General features: G+C 34.7%; 1 protein-coding gene across 1 annotated transcript in view; it reads right to left on the minus strand.

Annotated features, from left to right (window-relative positions):
* The window catches only part of SK (small conductance calcium-activated potassium channel), a 351468-nt gene that overhangs the window by 235928 nt on the left and 90982 nt on the right, over positions 1–24558 (minus strand). The window lies entirely within an intron of this gene.

A 24558-nucleotide genomic window follows, 5' to 3' on the forward strand; every position in this document is an offset into this window, starting at 1 on the left:
AAAAAAAGGTTTTTCCATAGAACGGAAATTCGAAATTTTTGAGTTTGGAAAATAGCCCGCGGTTAGTTAATCCCGTTAAAGCCTACCTTCTTCGACAAATATTGAAATTAATTTCGCGGCGGCCATAGCTTTTAATCTTTGTTATTTCTGTTTTAATCTCTGGGTTCTTGAATTTTTTAGTCCTGGCTAATGTAGAACGTAAATTGTCCGTTTCTTAAAGGGGAATTAAATTTCGATTCTACTTCGTCTAAGCTTTCGAGAACAGCCCGAGGTTGTTATGTTCGTTGACGAAATTGCTGCCAGATTAGATTGACGCTAACTTCTGAGCAGAAAGCGAAATTTCGAAAATTATTCTTCTCAACTGAATATTTCATTTCGAACACGTAACAATAGTATTTCTACAAATAAATTAAATAAAAAACAAATCAGCACCGCTGCCGTGCAAAGCACAAAAGTATTAACGACCATGTTTTTGATTTACACATTTTGGTTTTATTTCACCTTATTTTATACGTTAAATTCAATTTTGAACTAATTTTCGAATTAAAATTTTTTGTTCTTAGAGAAATGACTTGTTGCAAAACGCATTATTTTAGGTTTTTGCATTATTTTCCAACCAAAACGCATTAATGTGTTTATTTTCTTTAAAAGTCAAATCAAGACGCATTTTTTTCTCGTTTTAAGACGTAAATAGTCCAACATATACGTGGTAAAAAGCATTTTTTTAATGATATTTCTGAAATATCGTTTGGCCTGTAAATTGTTTAGTTCCAGAATATAATTAGAGTTGAAAAATCCAAGTCTACTATATAAACTTGAAAGAAGTAAGTCGGGGTATCTTAAGGCAAAGAAAGTTTGAATTTCGCGGGTTTTCTCCATATTTTGGTTTTGGTCGTTAATGCTTTTGTGCTTTGCACGGCAGACCGATATCTCAATACATTCTCGGAAACATGTAAAACTAATCTTATTTAGGGATTAATAATATCGGTATCGGCCAATATCGGCTTAAACGAAGCCGATATTAACCGATAACGATATTAGAAAAATACTTTCAGATCATACCTTTTTATAGACAGTCGATTAACAAATACAAAACAACGATATTCGATTTGTGATTGAAAATATGTATCACGTAAAATGAAAAGAAACATATTCTTAAATGCTCTTGCAAACGTTTTTTCATGAAAAATTAGAATAAAATGATATGACGGTGCAATGATTTAATCATATACACTACGGTTATGATAGATAACTTTGTTAATATCGGCCTCGAATAGCCGATATATCAGTGCATCGGTGCATCCCTAATCTTACTATAAACCTTAAAGGGGAACGGTCAAGCTTTAACCGGTTAGAGAGCCCTATAGCCCATTAGAAACTAAAATTTATGACGAAAACCGCATCAAAAAATATTGAGTGGTTCATTTTTAATAAAATAAACAAATTTCGGGTGAGACAAAAAAACCACTTAAAGACCGAGACCAGAGCGAATTTCCACCCCTCTTATCCTGTACTTAATTTTTTGACGAGTGACAACTGATTGACAGCTCTGACAACTTGAATGACCGCCTGGACAATTCCGTGTATTGTAGCTTACCTCTTTTTTTGATGCTCATTGTATATATTCTATTCAAAAACAGTCCGAGCCGTCGGTCAAGCTGTCGACGCTGTCACTCAATTTTGTGGGGGTCTAAATTCGCACACGAGAAAATGGAATCTCTGTTCTCGGCCTTTAAAAGCGCGCGCTGCTGAAGATGCGAAAAATATGTTTTGCACGCGCGTCGTTTTCCAGTTCTAAGAGACCTAAGCCTAAATTGCGCCATTTTAAAAGTTAGGATAGTTCGAATATCGCTCATACGGGGTTAGGGGCGCTTTCGGCAGGCCCTAAGATGGCGACGAAAATTCAAACCCAAACACTTGGCGTTATTTTTCGTTTCAACTTTTTGGGCCAAAAGCTATTTTTTCAAGACATCAAAAGGTTCGTGTTAGTATATTGAACGTCTTGTTAATCTTTTGATACGGAAATAAGGCCATATTTGGAAAAGCTTGGCCGTTGCCCTTCAAATTTAAGCGTAAATTTTCAAAGCGAAACGTGAAAGTAATAATAATTTGATTTAAATCCCTTTGTGAATAATCAATTTGCCATAAAATGAATAATTTATAAACGGCAGTGTATCAAATAAGAACCCAATTTACCCGTTTATACTCAATAGTCAGGTTAAGCTAACGCTCAAAAATGTGTAGGTTAACTTGTAGCAGAGTTAGTTTGAACGGAATTAAGCTACAAGTTTGCCCCTACACGTTTTAGGGCGTTAGCTTAATCTGGTTATTATCTCAACGGGGTTTAAAAGACCGTCTCAGCAAACTCATTAAAATTGTGTTTCCGATTAAATATTATTTATTATCTTGAGACTCCAGACTAGTGTAATAGCTAGGTATTTACGAGTTTATCAAAATACATCCACATTTAACAGTACACTATGAAAAAACTTTTAATGTATAAAAGGTCAAAAAACGTTACATGTTTCGGCTCGAGGCGAGTACGCCGCCGTTATCAAACGTTAAAACAAATCTGAGGTTCCAACTTGGATCCGCAATATTATTTAGTCAACGTCTGACAATGTTGAAACAAATTTTTAGCTTTGCTTCCAATCCCCAACACTGACGTCTTTCGACGCGATTGAGGTGCACGCCAGTGTCGTATTCCCCCCCACCCCCCTTCGTGCCGTGGGAAAATTAGACCATGATACCCTTGGATAGTGTCTAAATAGTAAATATGAATCTGTTCCATTGCGCCGCATCCCATTCGACCGAACCCAATCCCATTCGATCGAAAAATCCGCACTTTGGCGGATTTAGGATTCGGTCTAATGGGAATATGGGATGGTCCCATTCGATCGAAAAACCCGCACTTCTCCGGGTTTAGGATTCGGTTTTATCCGTTTCAGCATCTGTCAGAACGGCATGCAGTGTTACCTAACCTAACCTAACTTAAAGGAGTAGAAATAAAAACTTTTTTTTTGCGGTCGCTCAATTGTTAATATTGCGTCAGTCGATTAGAAAAATACAAAACCCGCATTTGGGCTAATTTCATCAAAAACATTGGTGGAATTCGGTCTAATGGGAATTCGGTCGAATGGGATTCGGCGCACTGGGAAGATACCAGTAATTATCCCTAAGTATAAATATAGAAATTATAAAAAGTTTTAAATTATGTCATTTCACATATTTTCAGTGAAAGGTGTGTCTGTAGCTTAAAATAATTCCCTAAGCCTTTGCCTTTTTCGATTCATTCGTCGTCTGCTATTTCAAACGCCGGAATCTCTAGCTCCCGACGTCAAACACATTATTCAAATCGAGCGCATTTTTACGGGTTGCTGAAACTATTTATCATCTCTTTTAAAAGAACGATATTAAATCGTTTACGTACTAACGCATTGCACGACGAAAATAATATTTAATGACGTCACGTCGTTGAAACGTCAACAGTGCCACCTATTATTTTCGAAAGACACCCTCGCAATCGTCTTCGGAAATCGCCCACGCGCCCGTTCGCCCCACACCTGCGAAAAGCGGAGAAATATAATCCTAAAATAATTATCTCTCTCTCTTTTTACGCCGGCGCCATCCCGGCTCGTCATATATGGCGCGGCGATTATACTCTGATAAAGAACAAGTTTAATAAATTCCGTTTAGGTGGACATCAGTGCTAAGGGTAGAGCCACTCTTGGGTATTGGTAAACTGACTCTCAGGGTATAGAGGGAGAATATATAAAGGGCTTTTACCTTCGCTTCCTCGCTGTATGTTCTATCTAGTGGGGTGGGAAGTTTAATTTATAAGCTGAATTTTAAAATGAATTAATATATGAAGAATTTAATTCATATTAAAAATATGAAGAATTTAATTAATATTAAAAATGTTTGGAATTAAATAATTATTAAAAAAATATTAAGAATATAATTAATATTAAAAATGTTTCGAATTAAATTATTATTAAAAATATTAAGAATTAAATTAATATAAAAATATTAGGAATTAAATTAATTTAAAAATATTAAGAATTAAATTAATATAAAAATATTAAAAATTAAATTAATATAAAAATAGTAAGAATTAAATTAGTATAAAAATATTAAGAATTAAATTAATATAAAAATATTAAGAATTAAATTAATATAAAAATATTAAGAATTAAATAAATATAAAAATATTAAGAATTAAATTAATATAAAAATATTAAGAATTAAATAAATATAAAAATATTAAGAATTAAATTAATATAAAAATATTAAGAATTAAGCACCGATCTCTATTTGGCTTTTGGCATCTTGTTTTAAACGAATTCAAGCGCTGTTGGATTATAAAATAGTAATTGGCATCTGTATGTTGAAAGTGGCAACGTGTCAAGTACAGCCCTCCTGGAGATTATGTTCCGAATACAGTGCCTTAGAAATTCTCTAACCACATTGAAAAACACTGATGCGAGATTAGAAGACCAGTGTCGAAAGTATTCAATTGCGTAAAAACTTGCCAAATTTCTAGATCTTACAAAAAACATCTTCAGAACCAATTCCATTTGAAAAAATAATAGTTCATAATTTAAAATAGTTTTTAGAAAAGTTTCCCGCCGCGGTTTTGTAGTTACGCCATCTACCGGTGCTTGCAGCTTCTCCAAGCCTTTGATAGATGGCGTTCTCCCCCTCTCGCTGCGTACAGTAGTTTGATCGCCGTCCGTTACCCATCTTTGGCACTAGGAGTAGGGGGCGTTCAGGAAAAAATGGGGTTGCAAATATTTTAGGCCCAAACCGAACCGAACCGACCAGGAAAATAAAATAAAATTTGCCTGTCTCGACCCGAAGAAAATGAAATAAAATGTCTAATAGACATCCTTGAATGATTCTCGGGCCAGGGTTATGTGAAAAACGTTTATATAAAATTTCTACAGCTTTTAGTTTCCATTAGGAAAGATCATATCGGTATTATCGACCCGACCCAACGCGACAAGATGTATTTAAAGAAAATTAAAACGAGCCTAGCCTGACCAGTAAAAAGTGAATAATTTTGTGCCCGACCCGTGCCGAAAAAGTCTGGACGGTGTCGAAAAAGCCAAACAAAAGTTATTTTAATTGTTTGTGAATGGTATACATCATTTAAGCCACTTCTATCGCAAAAGCCGCGATTAAAAATATAATATTTCTATACAATTTTAAAGGTTATCTTATTGAGCGACTGCAACGCCCTCTCGCGAAACTTTGACGAAGCGACAACTAGTCACCTAGGATTCCGTCTGTAACTATGGCAATCGTTTGAAGCGAGCGGCTACAGCGCGCTTTAGCAGTAATTCATGTTTGATTCTGACACTTCCACAGAATGCGATGATTTCCGTTTATTTCTCTAGATTCCCAATATTTAATTTGAATAAAATACTTTTAATTTTTCACTATGCAACAGTGGTGGATTTTATTTTGAAGTTAGTGTTAATGCATAAGGTTAGTCCGTTATTATGGAAAACTGGGTAAGCCTTGTACATATAACTAAGTTTTATTTACGTAATAAAAAAGGGTTAATTTTAATTAAAATAATTGAAAAACTTTGGACAACTAACACACTCTATACGGTGTTGGTCCATTTGATAGAAAAATATGTGATCGACAGTCGATCATTATACGTTGCAATTGATCGAAATTCCATTTGATCGAATCCCATTTGTCATTGGTTTCATAAGATCGAACCTTCAAATGATCGAATACTATTTGATCGAATTCAAAAGTATTTATAGTTGGTATGTTTTTATTTTACCGAATGTCAATATGAAGTGCAGAAGGAATAATGATTGAATAATTCATTGCTTAAGTGCAGTAAGGAATAATGATGGAATAATTCATTGCTTTAACTGTATTAAGCCACAAAGATGAAGAGATTTTTACTTTATACACTATATGATGGAATTTGTTATGACATCGACGATAACGGCCCGTTGTTTTTGATATATATAAATAGGGTCAGGTTAGGTTAGGTTAGGTTGATGTACGCCTTTTCGATTTACTCCCAAAAACTAGTAGTTTTACCCTACAGTAGCTTTCGATCAAATTTCGTTCGATCAAATGCAATTCGATGAAATGGAAATTCGATCAAAAGGGACCCGTTCAATCATTTGGGAATCGATCAAATAGACTCAAACCTTCCAATCTGCTCGAGACTTTTTTTTTTAAATAGGAGGGGGCGTGGTCTGAACTGTAGGAGGAGTTTATACAATTCCCGCAAAGCTACGTACTCAATGACGTAAATTAGTTCTTGAATTTCTTTTACGAATGCCGCCATTTGTCTTTATTTGAAGAGGATACCTAAATTAGCGTTCTAATTAATATTTTTGTCCAGTACGATGCCCTTTTGGGACAATGTTTCTAGTCCTTTGATTATCTTTTATCCGAATCTCCGAATTTGAAACAGAAAAACAACGAAATAAAATTAATAATAGAACCATTAATGGGGAGGCTTTTTTAGTAGCTAATAATCCCAATTTGCAATGATTAAAATTACATCCGCTGTAAAGGCTCGAGCGATGCGAGCGAAACTCAACTCATTAACTAATTGGTTTCCTGTTCTAAATTGAGATAAATCTTTGTCGAGATTATATCTCGCTACCTTAGAGCAAGATTCAAGCAAGTCTGAAAGCCCCTATTTGTGTAAAACCAGTTTTAAGTTCGAAATCTAGCATAATAACAATGATAATCTAATAATGAAAATGGATCAAAATAGAGTGAAAATATAGATTGAAAATTTTGTACTGAGGCACCTTAATTTAAAAACACTCAAGGACTCTTATTTTGAATTTTTTTCAATAGTCACGTATCTCGACTAACTTGACTTTGGCTGGGAAAGTGCATCGAGGGTAGGCCTACCAGACGACAATAATTGAGCGAATGTTTGTCGTTAAGGAATGACTTTGAATAATTGAAAATTTTACTAAAGCTGGATAGTAAAAGTTTAAAACGGTCTTAATGGACTATAAATTTTGTTTTAGGCGTAGGCTGGTTCCTTTTTTATATTTTCCGTTATTCTAGTTCGAACAGTACGATTTTAAAACTTTAATATTTGCACTCAGAAAACTTATAACAATATAATAGATCTCTAATAGACGATAGAATAAATTGTTTTGATCTTAGCTAACTTGTTAAAATGTTCCCGGAAATTCTACATAGCACTGCCAAATTCTATAACGCGCTTCCACGATCGGGGTTGGCCGTGGTCAAGACATAGGGACTTCACTAAGCCTAGGTTAAAAACGTGTTCTAGTCTTAAGTCTTTCATTTTTTCCCAATTTTCTAGTCAGAGACTTAAACATCACTATCACAATAATATACTAATGTCCTAGTCGTCGTTGAATTAAGTTTCACAATTAACCTTTTTTCTATTAAAAAAGTATAAATATTTAAAAACATAACTTATACCCCAAAACTTTAAGTACGACTTTCTTTAAAAGTTAAACTTTTAAAGATTTATTTAATGAAGTTGGAGTCACTGTTTAACGATAAACTTAAAAGTAATTTTATAACCACGTGACTATTTTTTTAAAAGTTTCTACCGTTTGATGGCGCTTGAATGTTTCTCGAAAGAATTGGATTTGTTTATAAATTTTTTAATGAAAGCGTAACATAATTTGAAAAATCTTTAGCTAATTAGAAATACAAATCGTTTTCCCAACCAAAATGTCCAACATCGTCGATGAACGTTTTTTTGCTACTAATTTATTTTGAAATTCTGACGGATGAAGCATTTTTCTGGTATTAACATTATAAACCAGGGTATATAATAATAAGAAGAAAAAGTGGTTGGGCGACACTACAAGAATAGAAGTGTGCCAGAATTTTTAGCCCGGTGTACCTAGTAACAGGGGCCATACCACCGGAGGCCTATCATCATAGTGCCCTACGCCAGCGTCCCAAAGCCCGGACAGGTGACAGATCCAGCATGGGTAGTAGTACCCTACTAATGATGGTCGCACCTTTGATGCAAACCACTCAACCCAGCTAAAGGTGCGGCAATGGGTTGACCAATTCTCACTTCGCACACAGTGGTGGGATTAAGAGTGGATGCTATAGCAACAACTCCAGCTGACAACCTACCTACGTAGGTCATACCCTTTGGAGAGAGCTCCTAAAGGGGAACGACGGGAACACAGCAGTCCACATAACCCGGCACAGCTGGCACCGTAGATCCCGGTGTGCTCCAAAAGGCCAGAAAACAGGAGCACCGTGCCCTCATATGGAGGCCCGCCACCCCACAGCAGGCTACCCAATCCGCCGAGGTGGCCAGTTTGCACCGACCATCTCCGTTAGGGTGACCCGAAGCTCAGTTTCCAGCCCAAACCTGACCGAAGTCGGAGGTGTAGGTACACCGGGCTATAATTTCTGACACACTGTCAGGATACAACATTTGAAATAATCGACTCAATTCAAGTACATTTCGTTGACCATCTCCGTAGTATAATTCGACCATCCTGGACCGCTGTTCACAGGTATAACGCGGCATCTTTTTATTTTACTGGAGTACGTTCAGAGAATGATTTTAAAACGAAGCTGTCTCTTTAAATAATAAAATGGAACCACACTTTAAGCGACAGAGTAGTGCAAAATAAAAAACACGTGGGAAATTCAGTTGGCATAAATTAGACGGTTTCGTGGACTTCTTGCAACATTCTTGCCCCAAATAAGACGCGTGAATTCTGGAATTGATCTACTATGTAAATTGTATTTTCTCTAAAAAAAGATTTAAAATGATTTGGCTTAAAAAGCAGTCCCTATTTTTATCTTTACCAACATACGATCATTTCAAATTAGATAGGTTTCTCTTTCTTTTTCATGAGTCGTAAACCTTTTTGGGTAGTACCAACTTGGTTTTTTTCATGACGTATTATTTCAATGAAAAATTGTCCGTTTTTGACCAAACCAATTTCATTAATGGTGTTCGAGTACGCTCTACAACTTGTTGATGGAAAATTTTCGTCTACCACCTATCGTTCAATACTATACTGTCCTATGCAGCTGTACTCTGGTGGCCAAGGGTTACTCTTAAAACGGTGCAGTCAGAACTGCGCACTCTTCAAAGGCTAGCTTGCGTTGGCAAAACAGGAGCTATGAGAACAGCCTCAACTGCTTCTCTAGAAATTCTACTGAATATTCTTCCTCTACATTTGTTTATAGAGGAAGCTGCTACTTTTGGTGCCTATAGGCTAAACCAAAACGGGTGGTGGATGGCCAATAGTTGGTAAAAGAGCCACACTACGCTTTTTAGGGATATTTCCAGTCGGTTACCTGTTCTTTCAATGGGTTCTGACAACATGGCTGCTAAACTTCGTTTTAGTAAGCCTTTCGGCGTGAACTTCCCTAGCCGCACAGAATGGTCAAATGTTACCCTCGGTACCAGAGGGGAAGTTGTCTATTTCACCGATGGGTCTAAAACCCATTTAGGTGCGGGCGCAGGGATGAACTGCCTAACGACCAAATACGGCTTCTACGAGAGCCTTGGGATTTATGCAAGTGTCTTTAAGGCAGAGATTTCTGCTATCTGCTTCTGTGTTGACTTCTGTCTTAAGAAGAACTATCGCGGGAAAGTTATCCAAATTTGTTCGGATAGCCAGGCTGCTTTAAAAGCTCTAAACCAGTCTAGTGTTTCTTCCAGACTGGTTCTTAGCTGCTTGGATCTCCTTTCCAATCTCGGTACGCTTAATAAGGTTCAACTTTATTAGGTCCCAGGACATAAGGGGTATCATGGGAATGAAAAGGCTGACATCTTGGCCAGGGAGGGTGCGACGGCTGGGTTCTGTGGGCCAGAACCTGCTGTCCCTATCCCCCGTGGCTTGATACGCAGCCTGGTCTCCAAGTACATGACTCTGGCTCGAGATGGATGGCCAAAGACAGGCTAAGGAGTTTATTCCTGGCCCCTCTAGGCAAAGGGCGAAAGAACTGCTTTCGCTCTCAAAATCTAGTATAAGGTGGGTTACTGGCCTGCTTACAGGTCACTGCCAGCTCAACAGACATTTAAATCTTATTGGTATCAGCGATGACCCACTATGTAGGGCCTGCAAGGCCGAGGAGGAGAGTGCCTCTCACGTTCTCTGTAGCTGCGATTTTTATGCGGCTCAAAGGCTAGAGCATCTTGGGATGCATCAATTGGAAACTAACGACTTCTTTAATATGCCAGCCAAAAGTATCTTAAGGTTTGTGTCGGAGATAGGACTTTTCTAAGTCATAGGTCAGGGGAGAACAATGGACCTAGGGTCGAAGTGCATGGTTGGGCATTCATGCCTCCCCGCCCCCTCTCAATAATAATTATAATTATCGTTCAAAAAATAAAAATTTCAAAACGGTGAAAAATTTTACGATTTTTCTGAAAATTCCAAAAGAAAAGGGTCCTTTCTTATAAACGCCTGGGCCGATCAAATTAGGACAACCTATATATTAACGATAATCCTATTCAGCATGGACATTATAAGTAAAGTACTTAAGGTATACTAGTCTTGCCACCTTACCTAGTGTTTCAAACTCCATGTAAAATGACCATGTACCATAAAGAAGGTATTAAATATGTTTACACAAAGTATTTAGAAAGAGATTATTTATTGTTATGAAAACGGTAAATTTATAACATGGACACGGTAATGTTTTTACGGGGGGGGGGGGGGTAGTTTAATTTAGCCTCAAAATGAGATGGCGCCAAAAATCCCCCTTGCCCGGGTGAAAAAAATTTCTTGAGCCGGCCCTGGTTATAGCCTATTTTAAAGGGGCCCACAAATCCTACGAAAGAGGCAAACGATATTTGCGAAATCATTTGAGTGGAAACTGTTAAATTCCTTACAATACTACTGAAATTTAACAAAGGGTACATAGAAATATAAGATTTGAGGATGAGTCACCATATTCTGCTAGCTTTAGGAAATAAAAAAAAGTCATCCTTAAAAGGGACCCAAAAACTAAAAACATGGGGCCCTGCATTCTAGGCCTACCAGAGATAAAATATGGTTTTTCAGTTTTAGGTCTCGAAGGGGGGTGAAAGTTAGAATATATATAGGTATTATATAGGTTAAAAACTTCAAAATAATTATACGATTAAATTACCAATTTAAAGAAGTTTTATAGCGTTAAAATATAGGAATATTCAAGTTTTATAGCGTGTATTTAAAAGGAGACATAACAATGTAAGACGTACTAGAAAATGAAATTTCAAATCTTTTCGAATCTGCTGCTTAATCATTTCAATTTTCATTGCTTTACGATAAAATGAAAAATTAAACATATTTCTTGTTGGTGTGTAAAGCTTTTAAAATTTGTTCAGTTGGGTTTTAACCGAATATACAAAAAAAATAGGAAATAAAGGATTTTATAGGACCATTTCCGAATTATAGGATTTCTAGGAGCCCTGCATGGTGTTTGAATAAGTACATATTTCTACGCAGTTCAATTTTTGCATTTTATCTCGTAAGAGCTATATTATATACTTATGGTTTCGCGTAAAGACTACTCTGTCGCTTAACTGCAATTTTAAATAATTAATTAGTTGTAGCGTAATACAAGCTTCAGACGAGATAGCTGCATTAACGTTAAATTATATCTCGTTAGCTGAAGGTAATATTATATATTTTTTATTTTTCATTTAGTAGGCTTACTTACTTGTTAGTTTCGAGTATGTGCAAATAGAGGAATTAGAGGTTAGCCAGCTGCGTTTCAAACAATTTTTATTATTATGGACTTTTCTACCCTTTCGCCAATTTTAACATTACAGCCCATAGGTGGTTTTTACAAATTTAAAATAATTGTATTGGCTTGGCAAAAATGCATTTATTTAAAATCAGGGATAATGACAATATTGAGTCAATTTTAGCATCACTCCCAATCCTCCCTAACGCTCCAAGAGTAAGCTCCTCCCCCTAGAGTCAATCAAATCAGAACGGTATTTCATTGGAACCCTGAAACTGACGTCTTCCTACGCAATTGAAGCCCACGCTGGTGACATTTTCACTCCCCCCTTCTTTGCGGCGGTGCTAAATAAATAGTAATTATCTTTCATTAATAAATAAATAGCAATTATCTTTCAATAATAAATAAATAGCAATTATCTTTCAATAATAAATAAATAGTAATAATCTTTCAATAATAAATAAATAGTAATTATCTTTCAATAATAAATAAATAGTAATTATCTTTCAATAATAAATAAATAGTAATTATCTTTCAATAATAAATAAATAGTAATTATCTTTCAATAATAAATAAATAGTAATTATCTTTCAATAATAAATAAATAGTAATTATCTTTCAATAACAAATAAATAGTAATTATCTTTCAAGAATAAATAAATAGTAATTATCTTTCAAGAATAATTTAAATAGTAATTATCTTTCAAGAATAAATAAATAGTCATTCTCTATCATGAATAAATATATAGTCATTCTCTTTCAAGAATAAATAAATAGTCATTCTCTATCAAGAATAAATATATAGTCATTTTCTTTCAAGAATACATAAATAGTCATTCTCTTTCAAGAATAAATAAATAGTCATTCTCTTTCAAGAATAAATAAATAGTCATTTTCTATCAAGAATAAATATATAGTCATTCTCTTTCAAGAATAAATAAATAGTCATTCTCTATCAAGAATAAATATATAGTCATTCTCTATCAAGAATAAATAAATAGTCATTCTCTATCAAGAATAAATATATAGTCATTCTCAATCAAGAATAACTATATAGTCATTCTCAATCAAGAATAAATATATAGTCATTCTCAATCAAGAATAAATATATAGTCATTCTCTTTCAAGAATAAATAAATAGTCATTCTCTTTCAAGAATACATAAATAGTCATTCTCTATCAAGAATAAATATATAGTCATTCTCTTTCAAGAATACATAAATAGTCATTCTCTTTCAAGAATAAATATATAGTCATTATCTTTCAAGAATAAATAAATAGTCATTCTCTATCAAGAATAAATAAATAGTCATTCTCTATCAAGAATAAATATATAGTCATTCTCAATCAAGAATAATTATATAGTCATTCTCAATCAAGAATAAATATATAGTCATTCTCAATCAAGAACAAATATATAGTCATTCTCTTTCAAGAATAAATAAATAGTCATTCTCTTTCAAGAATAAATATATAGTCATTCTCTTTCAAGAATAAATATATAGTCATTCTCTTTCAAGAATAAATAAATAGTCATTCTCTTTCAAGAATAAATAAATAGTCATTCTCTATCAAGAATAAATAAATAGTCATTCTCTTTCAATAATAAATAAATAGTAATTATCTTTCAATAATAAATAAATAGTAATTATCTTTCAATAATAAATAAATAGTCATTATCTTTCAAGAATAAATAAATAGTAATTATCTTTCAAAAATAAATTAAATAGTAATTATCTTTCAAGAATAAATAAATAATCATTCTCTATCATGAATAAATATATAGTCATTCTCTTTCAAGAATAAATAAATAGTCATTATCTATCAAGAATAAATATATGGTCATTATCTTTCAAGAATAAATAAATAGTCATTCTCTATCATGAATAAATATATAGTCATTCTCTTTCAAGAATAAATAAATAGTCATTCTCTATCAAGAATAAATATATAGTCATTCTCTATCAAGAATAAATAAATAGTCCTTCTCTATCAAGAATAAATATATAGTCATTATCAATCAAGAATAAATATATAGTCATTCTCTTTCAAGAATAAATAAATAGTCATTCTCTTTCAAGAATAAATAAATAGTAATTCTCTATCAAGAATAAATAAATAGTCATTCTCTTTCAATAATAAATAAATAGTAATTATCTTTCAATAATAAATAAATAGTCATTCTCTTTCAAGAATAAATATATAGTCATTCTCTTTCAAGAATAAATAAATAGTCATTCTCTATCAAGAATAAATATATAGTCATTCTCTATCAAGAATAAATAAATAGTCATTCTCTATCAAGAATAAATATATAGTCATTCTCAATCAAGAATAATTATATAGTCATTCTCAATCAAGAATAAATATATAGTCATTCTCAATCAAGAACAAATATATAGTCATTCTCTTTCAAGAATAAATAAATAGTCATTCTCTTTCAAGAATAAATATATAGTCATTCTCTTTCAAGAATAAATATATAGTCATTCTCTTTCAAGAATAAATAAATAGTCATTCTCTATCAAGAATAAATAAATAGTCATTCTCTTTCAATAATAAATAAATAGTAATTATCTTTCAATAATAAATAAATAGTAATTATCTTTCAATAATAAATAAATAGTCATTATCTTTCAAGAATAAATAAATAGTAATTATCTTTCAAAAATAAATTAAATAGTAATTATCTTTCAAGAATAAATAAATAGTCATTCTCTATCAAGAATAAATATATAGTCATTCTCTTTCAAGAATACATAAATAGTCATTCTCTTTCAAGAATAAATATATAGTCATTCTCTTTCAAGAATAAATAAATAGTCATTTTCTATCAAGAATAAATATATAGTCATTCTCTTTCAAGAATAAATAAATAGTCATTCTCTATCAAGAATAAATATATAGTCATTCTCTATCAAGAATAAATAAATAGTCATTCTCTATCAAGAATAAATATATAGTCATTCTCAATCAAGAATAACTATATAGTCATTCTCAATCAAGAATAAATATATAGTCATTCTCAATCAAGAATAAATATATAGTCATTCTCTTTCAAGAATAAATAAATAGTCATTCTCTTTCAAGAATACATAAATAGTCATTCTCTATCAAGAATAAATATATAGTCATTCTCTTTCAAGAATACATAAATAGTCATTCTCTTTCAAGAATAAATATATAGTCATTCTCTTTCAAGAATAAATAAATAGTCATTCTCTATCAAGAATAAATATATAGTCATTCTCTATCAAGAATAAATAAATAGTCATTCTCTATCAAGAATAAATATATAGTCATTCTCAATCAAGAATAATTATATAGTCATTCTCAATCAAGAATAAATATATAGTCATTCTCAATCAAGAACAAATATATAGTCATTCTCTTCCAAGAATAAATAAATAGTCATTCTCTTTCAAGAATAAATATATAGTCATTCTCTTTCAAGAATAAATATATAGTCATTCTCTTTCAAGAATAAATAAATAGTCATTATCTTTCAAGAATAAATAGTCATTCTCTATCAAGAATAAATATATAGTCATTCTCTATCAAGAATAAATAAATAGTCATTCTCTATCAAGAATAAATATATAGTCATTCTCAATCAAGAATAATTATATAGTCATTCTCAATCAAGAATAAATATATAGTCATTCTCAATCAAGAACAAATATATAGTCATTCTCTTTCAAGAATAAATAAATAGTCATTCTCTTTCAAGAATAAATATATATTCATTCTCTTTCAAGAATAAATAAATAGTCATTATCTTTCAAGAATAAATAGTCATTCTCTTTCAAGAATAAATAAATATATTCTTGACCAATTACGAATATTTCGTTGTTGAACCCTGATTAAGGGTTTACAATGAGGTATAATCTGTGTCATGAAAAAGGCTGGAGTTCTAGTCAAAGAAAATCTGAAAGAAAACGAAGTAGAGAAATGGTCTCAAACATTTCATTTTAGATTTAAATTTCCTTTCTACGAGACCGAGCTCACGCGATCTGCCCATTATAAACTCAAAGTTTTAATGAAGGTTTCATAAAAAGATAATAATCATAATCAGCTAGCCTAATACCCAAGGCAATAGATCTTTCTATTATCTAGATATACAAGATGTAGTGGAGATGATCCGATTGGTACCAAAACTAAAAAACCTTAGGTGACGACTTAGTCAAGTCTAATACCTCTATTGAATCAAGAAGGTATTTATAGTTTGTGAGAGGGATTGCGAACCACGCTAAAATTCGTCTCAAGGTATTCATTATCTCGAAGAAAAAATGACCACAGAATATTTGACAATCCTTTAAAGGAAGTATAGGAAATTTATCAGTGAAACATAGGGAAATATAGGAAAATAATTGGGGGGAAAAGGGAAAAAAAAGGAAAAATTAGAAAAAAAATAATTAAACAATAAGAGAAAACTGTTGTCAAAATTGTTGAAAGCGAGTATAACATTGAAAATAAAGTTGATAACCGATAGAAATAGTCGAAAACTATCGGCGAACAGTGTTGGAAATAAGCATCTCTAAAAACTAGGACGTTTAAAAGACTTCTAAGGGTAAAATATCAACTATTTTAATTTCTTCAGACTTTTGAGTTAAAATATAGGGTACCATAGGAAATTTAATGAAATTATTGGAGAAAAAACTTTATATTATTTAAAAGCGATTTTTCTATTAGAATGTTGCAATTTTTAAGGCTGCGACTAGGGATTGCAATCCAGCAGGGTTTTCAATCCAGCTGGATTTTTGCTGGACCGACATCAATCCAGCTGGATCCAACGCGGATCCAGCAATTTATATATTTTTCAAAAAACAAAAGAATTTTATCAAAAATGCCCAACTAGTTAGAAAGCCAAAATATACCTCTTCTCGGAAGTTTTCCATGGAGAACTAACCGGAGTTTTTTTTTGAAAGGCGATGCTAGCGTTACCTGACAGTCGTACTAGACTAATTTTAATTATATCAATTAATTTTAATTTAATCTATAAATAACAAAAATCTTCCTTAATAAATAATATATATAATAAATAATATAGAATAAATAACGTTAATGAGTTGATAAAAACGTAAAGGTTGACGGACTTTTCCCAAAGTTGTTTGTATAAATATCGTTGCAACATAATTTACCGTAACCCTAAGCACTCGACCCGTCACAAAAGTAAAAAAAATAGGAGTTGGAGAGAAGAAGCCCCATACACACAGAGCACACACAACATTCGCCCATGTTTGAACACAAACACACACACAGAGGAAAAACGCTGTTTTTTTAACAGCAAGGTAGTGGCGTTCGTAGATGCCAGTAAAGTGCTGTTTTTATAACAGTGAATCGACATTGTTAAAATAACAGAGGAAATTACAGTTTATTTTTAAACAACCTCGCTGTTTTTGCAACAGCATTTTGGTAGATTTTTAACATCAAATGCAGTATAATAAACGGTTACATATACTGTTCCAATAGTGTTTGCTCTGGTTTGGTTGACTGTCGATTACTGTTTTTTTTAAATAACTCGCTGTTGTTACAATAGCTTTTTGGTACATTTTTAACATCAAATTCAGAATAATAAACGGTTGCATATATTGTTCGAATGGTGTTTGCTACTGTTTGGTTAACTGTCGATTACTGTTTTTTTTTGTAAACACCACGCTGTTTTTGCAACAACATTTGGGTAGATTTTTAACATCAACAACAGTATAATAAACGGTTGCATATATTGTTCGAATGGTGTTTGCTACTGTTTGGTTAACTGTCGATTACTGTTTTTTTTAAATTCATCGCTGTTGTTACAACTGCTTTTTGGTACATTTGTAACATCAAATGCCGTATAATAAACGGTTGAATATACTGTTCCTATGGTGTTTGCTGCTGTATGGTTAACTGTCGGTTACTGTTTTGTTTTCTAAATAGCTTGCTGTTTTTATAACAGCTTTATGCTGTATTTTAACATCCCCTGCAGTTCAATAAACCGTTGCATATACTGTTTCAATGGTGTATACTATTCTAATGGTGTTAGCTGGTGTTTAGTTAACTATCAATTACTGTTTTTTTAAATACCTATAGCTTCATTATTTACAATGCTCACTTTTTATTGGAGCTGTTTGCTGTTTTAAGAACAGTAGATTGTTACTATTGTAACTAATTAGGCAATGTTTATTGCACGTTGTCTGCTGTTTTCAAAACAGTTTATTGCTCAATTAACGATAACCACCGTTCTTAAAACTGTTGAATGCAAATTTGTTACTACTGACCATTACAGTAAGCTGCTTTTAAATAGTTATATTATAAATAAGAAAAAATCTAGCGTTTTTAAAAATTAAAAAATAAAAACAGAACAGCCGTTTTGAAATTTTATTAGATTTTCTTACAAAAATTTAGTCATCTTCTAAATTTCTGGAAATTAGAATAAAGTATATTAGTGATTTTATCAGATAATTATGACATGTTTATGCTTAACACACTTTTCATTGGTTGAGTCGTAGTTCCCTATTATTGTTATTAGAGAAAGACCTTTGGGTTTGTTGGAGGTGGCTTTCATTTAATTTATTTATTTGAAATAAAAGAATATGGTTACGAAGCTAATTATAGCTTGTGTGTAGCCTTACAGGAAACATTCTGTGACCATAGGGTACCAGAAAGATATAAACAAAAGGATATTTACATACAAATAGTGAACCCAAAAGTTGTGACACTAAGACGGAGATAACAATGAGCGCGTGACACAGTCAAGGGCACTTGGGGGCAGTGAGTTCCACCTTTCGACAGCACGAAACGCAAGGTACCAACGGCGGACATTTGTCTTGACACGTGGCTTAAAAATCTAAGCGCGATGGCCCAGTGTCTTTACTCTTGTGGAGAGTAGAGAACTGGAAGAGAGTTGAGGCGGTTAGCGCAGATTCACCAGACCACATGCTCCAGATTTGCACAACGTCGTTAATTGCGTGACGAAGTAGCGGGGCATCAAGGCCAAGGCGCGTATCCCGTTCGTCTGGTGGTAGAGTGGCAAGACCTTTAGTTAATTTGGTGAAGCGATAACGCGCCTTCGTTAGTCGAGTTTGGTCGCCTAGCAGCGGCGGGAGGCATAGTTAATTTGCTCAAGCACCAAGGAGTTGTATAGCGTGCGGATAAGTTTCGGGGAGCGAAAGAAAAACGTTCTACGTGTCAGGCCTTTGATTGAATTAAGTTTTTTGACAACACGTGTTGTGTGGTTACTAAATGTTAAGGAGGGATCTATCCATAATCCCAAATCGCGAATGGGAGCGTCAGGGTTAAGAAGGGGGGAGCCATCTACGCGATAACGTTCGCGGGGGTTGTTGGTGCCCAGATAGTTGACACCACTTTCTTGACGTTAAATGACATTCCGTGATTATCCGCCCATGCTGAAACAGCGGCCAGGTCTTTCTTTAGCTGGGCTCATTCCAAATCAGTCACTACCGCATATTTTAAAATCATAATTTAAATATATTAACAACATGCAATTGTGAGAAGTTTATAACACTTCCCAAAAAATACTGTTTACAATTAAAGCATAACTTTACCTCTGGAGGAATTCCAATGTGCATTTGCACTCTTCCGGGTACTCTATGTTCATCGTGTAATACCAAGTCTATCGAAGCAAAACCTTATTTACGTCCGAAAGTAGGTAACGAGAGCCCATATGAACCACGGCGATCGGTTTTAAACGTCTCTTCCAGTTTCCAAACTAGAATTTCTCATATCTCCGACCTAAGCCGAGAGCCCGACACAGCAGTCTGACAGTGTCCCGTGAACAAAGTTCAATGCTAGACTAGCGCGGTTTTTCCCCGCCTGCACTCGATGTCAACTTCCCGAAAGCTTTATCTCGAAAACGAAACTACAAATAACGCCGTATAGGCCTATGACGCACCCTGTAAAATATTTCCAAGGTTTAAAAGATAGCTATCCAACGGCAAAAGTAAAAAAAATAATTTAAGTTGTCACTTGCATCACTGATGTTCCGGGTGGTACATTTGTACTTTTTTAAAACATTTTAGATTTTGAATACGTATTTAGTACATTTTGTAAATTTATGATCGAAAAGTAAAATTTTTGATACGTATTAAGTACATTTGTAGGAAACTTTGTACAGTTTTTTCATTCAAACCACACCAACACTGTAATACTTGGTTATAAAGCACGAACTCGTCGGTCTCTTGAAGCCTAGTCTAAGCTATCTGTTTAATTAGTACTGATTTTTCTATAATTCCGCGCAGTAAGGTTCGCTGTTAGGTAAATCTGCATCGCCATTTATTCCTATTAACGTTTCGCGCCACCTAGTAGTGATTTTTGGAACCTGCGGAAATCTATAGGGGCACCTAAAAATTTAAATACATAAATATCGTGCGGTTATTTAATAAATCTTGTGCCGAATATTGAAATATCACGCCAAGATTTAATAAATATCGCGCTGACATTTTAAATGCTAGGTGTTTTTATGAGAAATGTTATAGTTACAGTAAATTTTTACTAACCAATAAAGCTCGTGACTTATCTGAAATAGTTTTTAAATCGCGCTCTTTTATTTTATCGTATGTCTATTTTATTGAGGCAACGTTATATTTAGTTTGAAGTAACGTGCTGTTGCTTTGGCTGCAAGGTACTGTTTCGCTTGAAGCTCAATTTGAGGCAAAGTACTGTTTCGCTTGAAGCTCAATTTGAGGCAAAGTACTGTTTCGCTTGAAGCTCAATTTGAGGCAAAGTACTGTTTCGCTTGAAGCTCAATTTGAGGCAAAGTACTGTTTCGTTTGAGGCTCAATTTGAGGCAACGTACTGTCAGGGATCCTGGCAGTTATAGAGATGCGAAACTCCGCCACAAACCTGACAAAAAAATGCAAGCATCAGCGCCGCCCTTCGGCCGGAAGGAAGCGCCCGTTTCAAGCCGAGAGACGCAAAAATTGTAAACAACGGTAACAATCCAAGGATCTCTGCGATTACTCCCCACGTACAGGCGTCGCTGCGATCGGCAAAAATTTGAAAAAAACTGGTTTGCTTAGGGTATAGGGAGTTTCGCCTCTCTATAACTGCCAGGATCTCTGGTACTGTTTTGTTTAAGGCAACGTTTGGTGTATCTTGTAGCAATTTACTGTTCCAAAGGGAGTAGTGTAATGTTTGTTTATATACCATTATATTGTTATTTTCCTAAAAGGTTACTGTTATTATTACAGCAACTATTTTTTCTCTCAAAAAACACTAACACATTGTGAATTTAACTGCAAGTTGCAATAAAGTATCGCAAACCACAAACTATTGTGTTTTGAGAACCCATAACTTTTAAATTAACAATATGAAGAAGTACTTTTGAGTGCTACATACTGTGATTGCATAAAACAGCATAATGTTGTATAAAATACTGTTAATGTTGTATATTTTCCAAAACAGCAGCATGCTTTTATTTAAACCGTAGTATTTACTATTGTTTTGACAGTAAGGGATGAGTGTGCACAGTAAACAAAACATTACAAAAACACGAATTCGAATACGAGGAGTTTAGCCGTTACACCGGTTTTGCCCTGGTGAACCTTTTCCAAAGTTCATGAAACTTCCAACGCGGTAAATACACTTTGCCAATAGTCACACCAAAAAATGGTAAAACCCGTCCTCTGGAACTCGGTTATGGTAAAGTCATATTAGAAATAAGAGTTATAAAATATTATTCTTGAAGTATTTTAAAAGATTAAATCAATCACGTTTGTATAATTTGTAGCGCACGTGGGTTGGGGGTATCTATCTACACCAACTAGTTAAGGAGATTATTGTTCACATCTTGGAAGAATAAGGCAGACAATTACAAAAAAATCAGACTATTGTAAATACTGGCAACTAGCTACATTTTATTAAATATTAAACCACATATATTAATACAAGAGGCCTTTTTTAAAACTTTTCTGGAAGTACAATCTCAAGAAACAAATGGTATCGATGGTCTTGTCTCACGTAGGGCCGTAGCCCACCTATCGAAGCGGCAACGTTCACTTTTGTGCCATTCGCGCAGCGCGAATTGCGATTAACGTGCCATTTATTTAAAAGTTAATTACTTGCGAATCCGCATCGCTGGATCCAGCAGACCGAAAAATGCGCTGGATCCAGCTGGATTGCTGGATGAGGGATCCAGCAATTGCAATCCCTAGCTGCGACTCAGTATAGGATAGAACTATTAATTATGTTACTAATGACGTCATAGCTTTTTCCTATAGATAAAAAATTGTATACCAACATGGCAGCCATGACTAAATCTACGATGTAGTATTAAACTATTGTTCTGTGCAAAACCAAACTTACTATAATAACATATATTGTATCATTTCATAAAATGTCAATTAGCTCAATAAAATATAAACTTCTGTTCGGTTGTACACATCGTAATTTTGTATAGTACATGTACCTATATTCGTTTTCAAATGTTTATATAGCGCACGCGCGCGTGAAAGTGAGTTTTTGGTTGCTGTTAAAAAAGGTGTTATTTTGCGCGTGTAAAAATAAATTAACGGCCAGTTCTGTTTTGAAATAAGAGGAAAAAGGTTTACCGGTTTTTATGTCGGAAAAGTTCGCGTCTTTTATTTCGCTGTTCACGACATTTTTTGGTCCGTCGAGCCGGATACATTCGTCAACTTGATTATGTTCCTCAACTAATCATCGAATCGGCTATCTTTCCGTGAGAGACAGTGAAAATTAGCGTGGATTCTCCGTTGGAAACCGTTTAAACCATCGATCATATCCCGATCGTAAACGAATCAACATAAGTCATCATGGATGTTCTGGTGAGAAGAAGAGCAGCTATCAAGGGACAGATCACCAGGATTGAAAATGCGGTGGGTCAAACAGCAACGAATCTATCTGACGTCGCCTTGAAGCTGTATGTAGACAAGGTGGAAAAACTATCGAAAGACTTGGATGAGGTTTACGATGCCGTAGTTGCAAATATCGATCCCGACGACGACGACTTCGCGGATCACGAAGATGAATACAACCCTCTAGTCGCTCGACTCGAAGATCTGACAATCCTACTCGTCACTGAATCAAATGAAAGAGCAGCAAACATTCCAGTGAGACAAGTCAGAACAGCTAGTGATGTACGTTTACCTAAGCTGGAACTTCCATCATTCAGCGGTGGTTACGTCGATTGGCTTCCATTTCACGATCTCTTCACGGGCACCGTACACAACAACGAATCGCTCACCGGAGCTCAGAAGTTTCAGTATTTGAAGTCATCATTACGAAACGAAGCAGCGCTCCTCGTTCAATCTATTCCGGTAACTGACGCTAACTATCTGGAGGCTTGGGATATCTTAAACAATCGGTTCAACAATACCCGCGAAATCATCGATGCACACGTAAAACGTCTCTTCAGTCAAACTAACGTCATCCAAGAATCTTCATCCACTTTACGAACGCTCATCGATACCACCGCCGAATGCATAAGGGCGCTCAAGGTTCTCAAAGAACCAGTACAACATTGGGACTCCATACTACTTCATCTTGTAAAGGAAAAACTGGATTCAGAATCTCGCCGACAATGGGAACTTTCCCTGAGGGGGACCGAAAGACCAACTTTCGAGGATCTCGTTACATTTCTTGAACAACGGGCCAGAGCCTTAGCAGCAGCTCCGCCTACAACTACTGCAATCAAGTCGAAGCCTCCATTACATCAGAGACCGAGTACAAAGGCTCATCATGGTGCTCTGAGCGAGACGTGTCACTTTTGCAACGAAATACACTCTGTATACAAATGTACCAATTTTCTGAATGCATCTTCGGACGAGCGTTGGAACATGGTCAAGAGGAGTGCCATGTGTTTCAATTGCTTACGAACCGGTCATCAAAGCAATGACTGCAAATCTGGTCATAGTAGGAAATGCAACGCACGACATAACACACTTCTACATCAAGAGAAGGAATTAACGAAGACGAAGGCAACCTCCGGTGTAGTTTCATGCCCATCTCGTGAAATAATTGGATCAACCCAAGTTATCTTGGCAACCGCAATGGTCCAAGTCAAGGGACTTGACGAGCAACTTTATCCAGCCCGAGCGCTTCTGGACTCGGGTTCTCAAGCCAGTTTCATCACGGAACAATTCACGAGGAAACTAAGATTGAAGCGAACACGTTTCAACGTCTCAGTTGACGGAATTGGAGCAACCGGAATGAACACCTCTCAAGGCAGTGTCATGGTGAATATTCAGTCAAATATCATTAACACGTCGGAGGTCATCGTCGAGGCAATCGTCCTGAAAAAGGTCACGGATTATTTACCTAACAGTCCGTTCGATCCTGGAAATTGTCTACACTTGAAAGGCTTAACACTTGCTGATCCAACTTTTCATAGCCCTGGACAAGTGGATATTTTACTAGGTGCTGACGTGTATCTAGAGCTCTTACAAGATGGCATTTGCAAGGGGAAAGAAGGTCTTCCAGGTGCCTTTAATACTCTTTTCGGATGGGCAGTTTCCGGTCCATTGCTGATGGCCGGAAGAAGTTCGAAAATAAAGGTCCTCCATTGTACATTGGAAGCAGATTTGAAACATCTTTGGGAGCTAGAAGACATCCAGCCTCGAAGAATACTATCTCCAACAGAAATTCAATGTGAAAAGAACTTTGAAGAATCACATACACGTGACTCTACAGGAAGATTCACTGTACGATTACCAAAGATAAACGATGCACCAAAACTTGGAGATTCTAAACAAATGGCAATCCGTCGATTCTCTCACTTAGAACGACGTCTACGTGTTAACCCGAATCTCTATGAGGAGTACCGCAAGTTCATGGGGGAATACATTGCCCTTGGACATATGGAACTCATTCCCTCGAATGAAATAAAAATCGAAACCAATCCAT

This window comes from Leiobunum rupestre, chromosome 11 (genome assembly GCF_980474605.1).
Source record: "Leiobunum rupestre chromosome 11, qqLeiRupe1.1.hap1, whole genome shotgun sequence".
Lineage (NCBI taxonomy): Eukaryota > Metazoa > Arthropoda > Arachnida > Opiliones > Sclerosomatidae > Leiobunum > Leiobunum rupestre.